Genomic DNA, 11,148 nt, shown 5'->3' with positions numbered 1-11,148 from the left:
GAATTTGCCACTTTCTTAGCAAGGAGTCCCTGGCTGCTGGGGTGGTTTGCCAGGTCCCCCTTGCCCTGTTTAATGCTCTTGTTTGCGTCGTTCGATTCGGCTCACTTGCTTTCCTGCCTCTGTTTTAGAGTCTTCATTGATTTCTATACATCTTTTCTTCTATTTCTTATCCTTCATCCTTCTTCTCTTTAATGGTTGCCCTGAATGTGTAACATTAACCATTGATTCAGCTTCAGACCAACAACAGCCAAAAGTGAGTACTTCATCAAGAGGTAGGTGGAGAATTTTGAACACATGATCTTTTTTAAAAAATGTTTTCAAAAATAGATGTTTATTATTTCTTTGAGAGTTTCATAACGCACAGTGTACTTTGATCATAATCACTTTTACTCCTCCCCTAGCTCCTCCTAGATCAACCCCCATGTCCTCACTACTTCTCAATGTCAGACACCCCCATCCCTTTGTTAAATAACCCACTGAGGCCATTCTGTACTGCTCGGATAGAGTGTGGATGTGTGGCCATCCACTGGAACAACCCACCAGGGTCCACACCTTTAAAGAAAATGTAGTCTTCTTCCCTCAGAAGCCATCAGCTAGCCATAGCTTCTCATCTAAATGTTGAGGTTCATGAGCTTCCCCCCATCCATGCTGGAATGTTGACTGGATTATGCAAGTATTGTGCAGCCAGTGCCACTTGCTTTGAGGTCACTAGTGCATCAGTGTAGCTGGATTTTTGCCTAGTTCATTATTCATTTCCCACCACCCTTATCCCTTCCAACCCCCACACTAGGTAGGAGAGAAAGGTTAGGGGGAAAGAGGGCACTGATATCATTAAATACCTCCTGCTGATTAGGGGCATTGAGTTCCTTGGGGCAAGTTTGATTGTCAGGAGAGCTCCAACCAGCAACCAGCAATCATCATCGCCGTCGTCGTCGTCGTCGTCGTCGTCATCATCATCATCATCATCATCATCATCATCATCATCATCAGCAGCAGCAGCAGCAGCAGCAGCAGCAGCAGCAGAGAAAGTAGAGAAGGCAGAGGAAAGCAGCGGCCACACCCCTCGGGGCTCTAGCATTTTATACCCTCTGAAGACTCCTCAGATTTCCAAATGTCATACACTTGCAGAAACTATCTGCAGGCAGCAAAATCACAGCCTTGCCTGAGCATGAGGTAAATCATAGTCTGCTGTTGTGGACATTCTGAAGCAGCCCCATATACCACAGAAACATTAAAACAAAAACACATTCCCATAGCATTTCTGTGTTTTTAAAGAAACAACAATTTTCACTACATAGCAACCCTGTCATGTCTAGAAGACACCATTTCAGTTCTCCCCAGTCCCTGGCTTTTATAAGGGTTGCTCCTTATAAGATACCTGAGCCTTGAAGGGAGGAGGTATCTACAGTTGTCCCTTTCCTCTCTATACTTTGACCCGTTATGAATTTCTGTATTAACTGCCATCCATGGCACAAAGAAACTTCTCTGATGAGAACTGAGTTTATTGCCTACAGGGTAAGGAAGCATTCAATCAAGACTGCCAGAACACGGACAGAGTACGTGCTGTCTGCAAAATAATACTAGGAGCTGGAGTGGGGAATCCACTCCAGCAGTGATGAGGTCCATGAGCAGAGGTCAGGTTGGGTACAGTGAGTGATATACCAGAACAGATGATCGCTTAACTGAATCCTTAAAGAGTAAGATCGACTAAGTTACAAGGGAATGTAAAACTGCAATGAATTGTGGGAAAAGGACCGATGATGGGGGATGAGAGGCGATGAAGTCATATGACGAATCCTGGGAAATCTGACTCTGAAGACCAGCATCAGGGTACAGGTATGAGTTTATTGCCCAGGGCATATACAGTGTTTGAGTCAATCTCAAGCCCCTAAATCCTCAGCCAATTGTATCTCACCACACCAATACTGTGCTCCAATGAAAGCCCTGCCTGGTGAGGTAATGCAGAAAGAGTGGGAGTGGGAGGAGCTATCATCACCTATGAGGACTTCCGTGAAGACCAGGAAGTGGCCACCGCCCTGACCTCAGTTCTTTTTTGCTATCTCACCAGCATGCAGTGTGCTGGGAGCCATCTTAGATCTAATGCAGTGTGTGGCAGAGCAGGACTCTGAGGAGTCTCAGGAGCCTGTGTGCTTTGCTTTCCATCCCACTCTCTCCTTCACAGGGTTGATTTCCACAAACCCCACAATGAATGTTTGTCAGGTGTTATTAGAGTGGAATTCATGGACGTTGTTGAGAGATAAACAAGACCAGGGTCAGGGGCAAAAAGCATTATATTACTTAGGGGACGCTGACTCTGCCTAAGATATAGGCAGCGGAGACACGTGGAGAGGTAGCAAGAATTGATATCTGTCCAGAAGATGAAACATGTTGATATGTCAGCATCAGGCTAGCACGTCTTTACTCACCTTTGTACATCATTAAAGTCATTTGCCCAGTTTAAATATGGGATTTCCCACAGGCTTAATTGTTAAAGGCTTGGTCTCCAGTGGGTGGCACTGTTTGGGGAGGTTCTGGAAACTGTAGAGTGCAGGTCCTGGCTGGGAATGTGTCTTTGGGGCTGTCCTTGCCCTGGCTCAACCCTGGCTCATTGTTCCCTGGCTACCATGGAGGAGTAGGCAGCTTCCTCTCTCAATACATTTCAGCCATGATGGTCTACTTTACCACTCAGAAACAACACAACCACCCAACAGTGGCCTATGACCCCCGAAACTATGAGCTACATAAATCCCCCCACCTTAAAATGCTTTTCTTAGATATTTGCTCCTGTGATAAAAATATCAACACACTACCATTCTCCCTTGGATCTAAGTAGTTAGGAAGCATTTCACCATGGATTTTCTGAACCCCTGAATAGATTAGGTATCTTGGTACTAAAAAGTAGGTGATGGGGAAAGTATATTGTCTATAGTCCCTGAGATTGTGTCAAATAATGGTTACTTGTTGAAAATTGTTCAACAGTTCTTAAGGAAGAATAACATACTCCTAACTGCATGTGTGGGGAGAGTCAAGAGCTATCATTGATGCAACCCAGTGTCATAAAAACATAAAACAGAGTTAACATTCTGAAAAGCTGAGTCCCAACAATTCTCAAGGAAAATAACCACTTCCTGAAATGGTTCAGTAAAAGAGATGAATTGTTTCTGTTTCAGTCCTAGCCCAAAAGTGATAGGTAGTAAAAGATAGTTTATATTTGATACCTATAGATTAACAATACATCCAGCTTGGTTAGGGTAACTGTGCTGTATTCTCTGAACAGAAAAGGCTGGGAAGAGAATCTGAGGTCTAATCAATGACATGACAGCCCTGCTTGAAATCACGTGCTGATAGGTAAAGGTGACTTTGTTTGGAGCCTTGAAAAGGAAGGGTTGGTCAAAAAGTGCCAACTGGCATTAATTCTGAATATCCAAAGGAAGGAGTAATCCCAGCTCGCTGATGTGGATCTTGTCATTGTTGAGCTGTCGAGGTTCTGGAAATAGATCATGTTTTTCTGCAGCTTGGATGAAATGTTTACCGAGTGTGCATGGATTGTCAGAGTTGCAACTTCTCAAATAATCTCCTTTGCCATCAGGAAAGGCAAAATGGTAGAGTATAATAATCTGCCTTGAAAACATGTGTGCTTCCTCCTACCCACAACTGCCAGCATTGGGAACAAAGACATTTTGTTGGTACTGTTGTTCTTATGTCAGGCAGGGGCAGAGCAGACGGCAGTCCTTTACTCACCATAGCTTGATGGCTGGCTTGGTGGCCAAAGCTGTCTTATGCCTAGGACTCAAAAATCAAATCAAATCAAATCAAATCAAATCAAATCCAGGCAATGCAGCATATGAAGAGGAAGACAGACAGAGACCTGCAGACCACCATGCCACCTACAGACCTGCCCTTCAGCACAAGGTATAGGTAAATCACAGACCCACCCCTGCCACTCAGTGCGGATGGAGGATGTCAACCAGAGGCCAGCCCCTTGGCCAGCCTTCAGCAGGAGTCACCCCAGTGTGTGAGCATGTGGTGGTCAGATGGGAGAGAAAGAGAAGTGGAGTAGCTTGGGCATTATGAAGATAGATGGAACTGGAGACTGAAGGTGGAGGGGAGTAGCCTGCTGTGAGTGTCTAGCCCTGCCACTGGGACAGCCTGAGATGCTATCGAGGGCCATGTCTGAGTCTGTGGCTGTGCAACCACAGGGATTAGTGTCAATGTCCATGGCTCATATTAGCACTAGAGGACATGTCCCATGGAGATATCCCTGAGCAGGATGTCCATATGAGACAGGGGCTGTGCAGAACTGGCCCTGCCCCTTACTGGATGCACCACTCTGGAGAGCAGGCCCTGTTCCTTGCTCAGGTAGCACAGTGGAGCTGACTGGTGGCAGGGGTGTGGATGAGCGGGTCCAAAGAACGTGAGTATGGGAGAACTGACCTCACCACTCATCTGCCACAAGGCGGTCTGGGTGCCGGGGTGATGCTGCCCCCGACTCTACCCCTTGCCACCTTCAACAGTTGGGAAAACTGCCCCACAGGGTCATGAACCTGGGAGAGCTAGCCCTGCCCCTCACTAGCTGCAGTACTCAGGAGAGTGGGGCCTGCACCTTGCCTGGACAGCACAATAGTGCTGAACCTGGTAGCAGGCTGTGCAGGGGAGCCAGGTCCAAGTGGGGAAAGTACAGGGGAGCTGGTCCTACCCAGAGGGATGATGCCTTACCCCTCCTTTGCCTCTCCCCAGGTCCTGTAGCAGCCGGAAAACAGGGACTCCACCTGGTCTTCATGTGGAGCTGGGCCTGTTGGGAGGGTGGGGATGGGTGAGCCAATCCTGAGAGCATAATCCAGGAAGAGCTGGCCCCGCCATTCCTCTGCCATGAGGTGACCTTGGGTGAGGGGGTGGTAGATGTCCTCCACCCCCTCATCCGTTGATACCTGAGGCAGTCAGGAACTCTAACTCGAAGGTCATGATGTTCCTGATCAGGATGTCCATATGAGACAGGGGCTGTGCAGAACTGTTATGACCTCGCCACTCATCTGCCATGATGTGCAGAGCTATCCCTGCCCCTCACTGGCTGTAGCACTTGAGAAAGTGGGCCCTGCACAGTACCTGGACAGCACAGTAATGCTGGCCCTGGTTGAAGGGTTGTGGATGAGCCATCCACTGATGAAAGCATGGGAACACTGGCTTTTCCAATCGTCCAGTATGAGGCGGTGTAGGTGCTGGGGTGATGTCCTCCCCCACTTCACCTTGCTGTCTACAGCAGCCTGGAGACCTGGGATCATAAGATCAGGAGAGCTAGCCCTTCCCTCTCACTGACTGTAGCACTTCGGAAGAGGGGGTCCTGTGCCTTGCTTGGGCAGCACAGTAGAGGTGGCCCTGCTGATGGGGAAGGCATGGGTGAGTCAGCCCTGAGGCTGTGAGAGCAGGAGAGCTGTCTCAGCCTCTCGGAGGATACAGCACTTGGGAGAGTGGGCCCTGCACCTTGCCTGGCAGCCCAGTGGAGCTGGCTCTGGAGGAGTGGGTGTAGGGAAGCCAGCCCGAGGGCATGGTGGCATTGGGTGGCCTAGCCAGAGCAATACTGGAGACCTTGCCCTAGTGGGCAGATAGGAGAGGGCCAGCAGGCTAAACAGCTTCCACCCAGGCCCAGATTCAGGACTCTGGATTGCCCCGACCCAAAAATCTGTCTGCGTACGGTTCGGACTGGTGAAAGGGCTGGTCCTGCTGATCCAAAGCTGCAGGATCTCCATGACACAGGGCAACAAGAGGATAATCAGGAGGAGTCCGGACAAGGATCCAACACTGATGATGTCACAGAAGCCAAAGATCTCGAACCAGACCAATGACTCGATTGCAATGAACATTTGCAAGTGAAGCTGTATGGATAGGAATCTACTGTGGGACACATTGTTACACACTACAGCTTCCGTGATGAGATGTTCTCTATGCTGTGTTTTTGGTGTGTGTGTGTGTGTGTGTGTGTGTGTGTGTGTGTGTGTGTGTGTGTTTTATTTTGCAAGCGAGATTGCAAGCTTTAGGACGGAAATGAGGAGATGGGGAGATGAGTGGAACTGGGATACATGGTGTGAAACTCACAAAGAGTCAATAAAAAGTTAAAAAACAAACAAACAAACCAAAACCCAAAACAAGCCAACCTGTGCACTGATGACTTGGCTGTAGCACTTCAAAGCCATATGCATTCCTGAGAGGGAGAAATCTGAGGGAGAACCAATTAAAATAAGGAAATAAATGTCTTGAACAGCAGCCTAGTTGAACAACATCACTCAGACAACACGGTGTTCTTTAGAATCTGGTCTACAGCTGGCTCAAACAGGACAGCAGGATAATTATATTCAAGTTTGGAAGGAGTTCCAAGGCACTCACACACATGTGAACCATCACGGTATTTGACCACTGTGACTCATTTTAAGTCCCTGTTATAGTTTCTCCACTTGTAAGACAGAAGCGACGTTGCCATCCATCTGCCTTCTAAAATAAGAATAAAAAGAATTACTGCAAGGCACTTGGCATGATAAGGGACATATAGGTAAGTGATTAATAAATGTCAGGTTTGCTGGTTACTAACTCTGCTCTGGAGCCCTTTGACCTCCGATGGAGGTTCAGGAAGCATCCGGACTCCACAGAACAATGTTAGCGTCTTCTTTGACAGGAGGCGTAGATTGATTGTTCCCATTATATAAGCAAGCTAGCCTCCACGTGGTCCAGAGCACTGTTCCTGCCTGGCCGGGGGATTCAGGCCAGACAGTGCGCAGTCTTCTTTGTAAACCTTATTACTTTTGTCCACTGAAGGAAATAGACTGGCGAGGTGGCTCCAGGCTGTGCCTTCTCAGATTCAACACCGTGGAGGTGAGAAGACACATGGAGCCTAGGGTGCCTGCAGAAATCAGAGGGATAAATCTCAGCTGAGGCCTCCAGGAGACAGCCAGGAGCCCTTGAATGGACTCTTAGGTTCCTGCTGTGGCTTCATCAAAGCAGAACCTCCTTGGGAGTCTGACCTGAAGTCTCCTTATCAGTGGCTCTCTGATGTCATAAAAAAGGGACCACCATCCTGACTTCACCCCTAATAGCTGAACTATCGTGAATGGATACTGTAAGAATGTTCTAGAATCCAATAAACAAATAGTCTATTCAGATCTAATCCTACATTAAATCAAATTAACCATTTAGTCAGCAGGATCCATGAAAAGTCTCAATATTTCCTGTTTCGGAATAAACTTTCAGGCAGCTGATAAACAAGTTTATAACCGTGTAGGGTCTCTGAGATATTGATTAGTCTGCCGTATAAGTGCACATGATATCCCAAGAATATCTCGGAAAGTTGAATGATGAGAGCTTCTGACTTTGGACTTACGGATGCACCAAGTCTGCACCAGAAATCCAAACTAAAACTTGTTTCTCCCAGATATAAACCTGGCATCAGGAAGCATTTCTCCACACACAAGACATTCGAGGGCTTCAGATATCCCACTCCAGGTAGCTAACCAAAATAAATGTGAAAGAACTTTGCTTTGGGACCACGAGGGAGCATAAATGTCACCTGCTTGCATGTGTGTCCTGGAACTGACTCTTCCTGAAAGAAACCTGCCTTTTGTCTGAAATGAAGTCATTCGTAGACAGTAACATAGCACATGAAAACTACTATTACTGGTCAGGCATCTGTATTAACACAGAAGAAACAAGAGGAGATGAAGTTTCTTATGACATCATACTTTCAGCCGACTTTGGGATAAACGTTTGGGCGTTTCATACGCACAGTTCTTTAGGGAAATCTGAAGACTTACGGTGGACATATTTTTTTTTTCAGACAAAATTTACCTTCTCTGAATGGCAACACATCCAACTTCCCCTTGTTTGTCGATGCAAAAGAATGCCACCCAAGGCAGCAGCCAGAGACAAAGAGAGGTGCTTGTACATTCACAGAACAAAAGTCTGGCAGGAAAGGCAGGGCGCAACTGCCCACACTGTGTGGAGTCGATGCTGAGAACCATGTTGCTTTCTTTTCTTCTTGGAAAATGGTCTCAAAGGAGTCGAGGGCACGGACTGCTGCTGCTAAGTAAAAGGTCCACGCTCGCCGCAGCCGTGAGTGCCATTAAGTTATACCAGTCCCGGAATAACTTTTCCTCTGAGGACCCCATGTGGCCTCCATTCTCTTCCTCAAAGTCCCAGCCCCCTCAGCCTTCTTAAAAATGTCGCCTATTCATTGCAAGGCTCTCACCCAAGGAAAATAGACAGAGGTGAAGGGGGTGGGGATGGGCGATACAGGGACCCAGAGGGGAGCTGCTTTAGAGAAAGGAGGGAAGGAGAAGGGGGCCCTCCTACAGAATACAAGGATACTTAAGAGCAGTCTGGCTGGAGGACGTTTTTATTTTTATTTTTTTAATCGAATTAGGTCTGAGAATTCATCTCTATTCGCTGGACTGTGCGAAATTAGTTGACAGGAATTAGAGAAAAAATTTTAAAAATGTACGTTTCCCTGAAAATATGAAGTGACCGTGGGCTGTAGGACTATAAACCACAGTAGTTAACGGAGAGGGCTGTTTTGGTAGTGTGAGACCCTGGCGGGCTAGGGAGGACAGTTTGGTCCTTCGATGCAGTCTGTGAAGTTGAATAACCTTATTTTGATTGCCACTTCACACAATGTGAGCTTTCAATCCACGAAGAGCCATAGCAAAGAGCAGGGGGCCATTTTGTCTTTTATTCATTCTCTAAGCCCAGCCGCTCCCCTACCCCATTCCTTGGTTTCCTCCATCTGGTTTTGAATAGCTGTCGTGTGCCAACAATATGTCCGCGCTAGAGTTATTATGCCCCTGTTACCAAAAGCACCTGGCAGTCACCTCTCCAGTGCCCCATGGAGATGGGCTTAACTCTGACTGAAAAGCATCCACTTGTATTTTTTTTTCTGATAACTTTAACAAGAACAGTCTGGTATTAGAGAAGTCTAACAAGTGATTTTTAATAAGAAGTTTTCAAGTGGAAAGAAAACAGAGCCTCTTGCGATTTTCTGGGTTGCGAAGTTGGCTTCCTCTTCCTCCCCACTTGTCCTTTCTTTGGGTTTACAGCCTCAGCAGGCGAAGTTGTCCTGTCCGGATGGACCAGTGCAGATGGGAGCTTTAATTGGTTCTACAGCGAGGCCCGGAAATACACTCTGTGGTCTAGCAACTCCCTGTGTCAGGTGATGGGGGCGGGGGTGGGGGGATCAGCTATCCATTACAGAAAAGTGTAAGAACTGGCAGGGGCTTTGTGTGGTGAGAAACTGCCTTCTCAAGAGGCAGAGAACTCTGTCAGTTTCTCCTTCTAGATAGAGAAGGGCCTAACTGTAGTATTTTGTCTGAAAGAAAATGAAACCCAAGAAAGTCACTGAAACAAGTCTCAAGCTCTGGGCACAGAAGCTCCGGGCGACCTAAAGTAGATGCAGAAACTCCAACCACGGACTTGACGGACTTGACAGACTTGACGGACCTGACGGACCTAAGGGACCCGACGGACCCGACGGACCCAACGGACTTGACGGACCTGACGTGGGTGCTGAACGTTGGTTCCCACCCAGAAGATGGTGGGAACCTGTGGGTACCTCGTTCTCGACGTGGTCAGACAAGATTCCTTCCTAAACACAGTGAGCCACAGTTCCATGAGAAATCCTTAAGGAATATATCTAGGGAGGAAAACATCGAGATTTAGTTTCCGTGTGGATGAGTCTTATGGAACAACCTCGTGTAGGTGAAGATGAAGCTAGACCCAGACTGGAGCAGAAATTCAAGCTGAGAGTATCTGGAACCATAGAAGTAACCATAGAGTAAGGAGCCATACGTGGTCAAGGGCTGACACTTTACCCCACGGAAGCTGAAGCAGGTGATTATCTTTCAGGGATAACTCATGGGTCACGGTGGTACAGGGACAAAAACATGTCTTACTGTTTCTGATCTACTACCCACCGTTCTTTCTCCTGGGATATTACTGATGGTTTGGTAAATAACTAAGAGTTTGGGTCCTTGTTAAAAGGAAGCATGGATCTTGGGAGAGCTTCTGAAGTGACGTCTTAGTCTGAGTGGCAGTTACACAGCTGTGACCATTGTCACTTGACAACTGGACTTTTCTATACATACAATATAGTTCAAGTATAGAGTTAAACATAAGGAGTTGGTGCAAAGGCTCAGCAGCTAAGAGTATATATTACTTTTGCGGAGGACCTGGGTTCTGTTCCCAGCTCCCACAAAGATGTTAACAGCCATCTACAGCTCAGTTCCAGAAGATCCAGCGCCCTCTTATGGGCTTATCAGGTACTACACACGTTTGTGCACAGATATCCGTGCAGGAAAACACCCATATACATAAAATACATTTTAATAAATAAATCTTTTTTTAAGTTATAAAAGAAGCACAATGATTGCCACCAGTTATATATTTCTTTTAACTGACCCTCTTTTGATCAATAATTTATTATAGGAAAACGAATAAGTAAATCATAAGAATGACTGGTTATACCTTGTTTTTAATGACAGTCTTCCGAGCTTTATGTATTTTTCAGCCAAGAAATAATTCTTTTCACTCCTGCAGGTGGAGACAAAGCTGTATCATTCAATCTTAGACCCTTTGTTAAGAAATGCCTACTTCTTGAATGGAACTAAATATTGCCTTTGACAAGATCCTGGTTACCACAAGGTCAGTTTGATGACGTTACTTAAGAAATGTAGTAAGTGAAGACAGTGTTTTAAAATTCTTTCACTTTCTTCTTCTCTCCCTGTTAAATTCCTAGGGTGACAACCTGTGACTACCGTTTTTAAAAGATGCTGAAGTTGGCAGCTTTCATGTGTGTAATCAGAACAGGACAAAACCTAGACTATAGGCCAGTTCAGCCAGACGGTCCTCCTTGTAAAAGTCTCCAACCCAAGCAGGTGGCCCTGTACCAGCCAAGAGCCTAGAACCTGTTGCATTTTTTAATCCCAGGACATGCCAATATCACTTGTCTATTGGCTTGCTTCATTTGTAAGCTGGGAGTAGTCACATACAGTTGTGAAACAAGTTTGACAGATATGCCTGACTTCTGGCTTTACCAAGAGGGTTTTCCGTTACTTTGGGTGAAGCCATTTTGGAAAAATTAGAAACAAAGCCAAAGCTGTACTTACAAACTTTGGG

At 46.4% G+C, this 11,148-nt stretch overlaps 3 long non-coding RNA genes across 9 annotated transcripts in view; 1 reads left to right on the top strand and 2 right to left on the bottom strand.

Annotated features, from left to right (window-relative positions):
• Positions 1 to 3,246: 3,246 nt before the first annotated feature.
• LOC120100818 (uncharacterized) lies at positions 3,247 to 5,805 on the bottom strand. The gene is made up of 3 exons (XR_005500953.2): positions 5,690 to 5,805; positions 4,717 to 4,792; positions 3,247 to 3,789 (listed from the first exon to the last, which is right to left on the bottom strand). It is a non-coding gene; the product is annotated as an uncharacterized LOC120100818 (long non-coding RNA).
• Positions 5,806 to 8,943: 3,138 nt separating this feature from the next.
• Positions 8,944 to 10,144, bottom strand: LOC134485913 (uncharacterized). The gene is made up of 2 exons (XR_010064280.1): positions 9,948 to 10,144; positions 8,944 to 9,667 (listed from the first exon to the last, which is right to left on the bottom strand). It is a non-coding gene; the product is annotated as an uncharacterized LOC134485913 (long non-coding RNA).
• The window catches only part of LOC102547111 (uncharacterized), an 85,514-nt gene continuing 84,027 nt past the window's right edge, over positions 9,662 to 11,148 (top strand). For all 7 annotated transcript variants that reach the window (XR_005500949.2, XR_001836715.3, XR_591090.4 and 4 more), the window contains exons 1-2: positions 9,662 to 9,864; positions 10,570 to 10,674. This is a non-coding gene — a long non-coding RNA (uncharacterized LOC102547111). The remainder of the gene's footprint in view (positions 9,865 to 10,569; positions 10,675 to 11,148) is intronic.

This window comes from Rattus norvegicus, chromosome 2, assembly GCF_036323735.1.
Source record: "Rattus norvegicus strain BN/NHsdMcwi chromosome 2, GRCr8, whole genome shotgun sequence".
In the NCBI taxonomy this organism is placed as follows: domain Eukaryota; kingdom Metazoa; phylum Chordata; class Mammalia; order Rodentia; family Muridae; genus Rattus; species Rattus norvegicus.
This window is presented reverse-complemented; position numbering and strand designations above follow the sequence as displayed.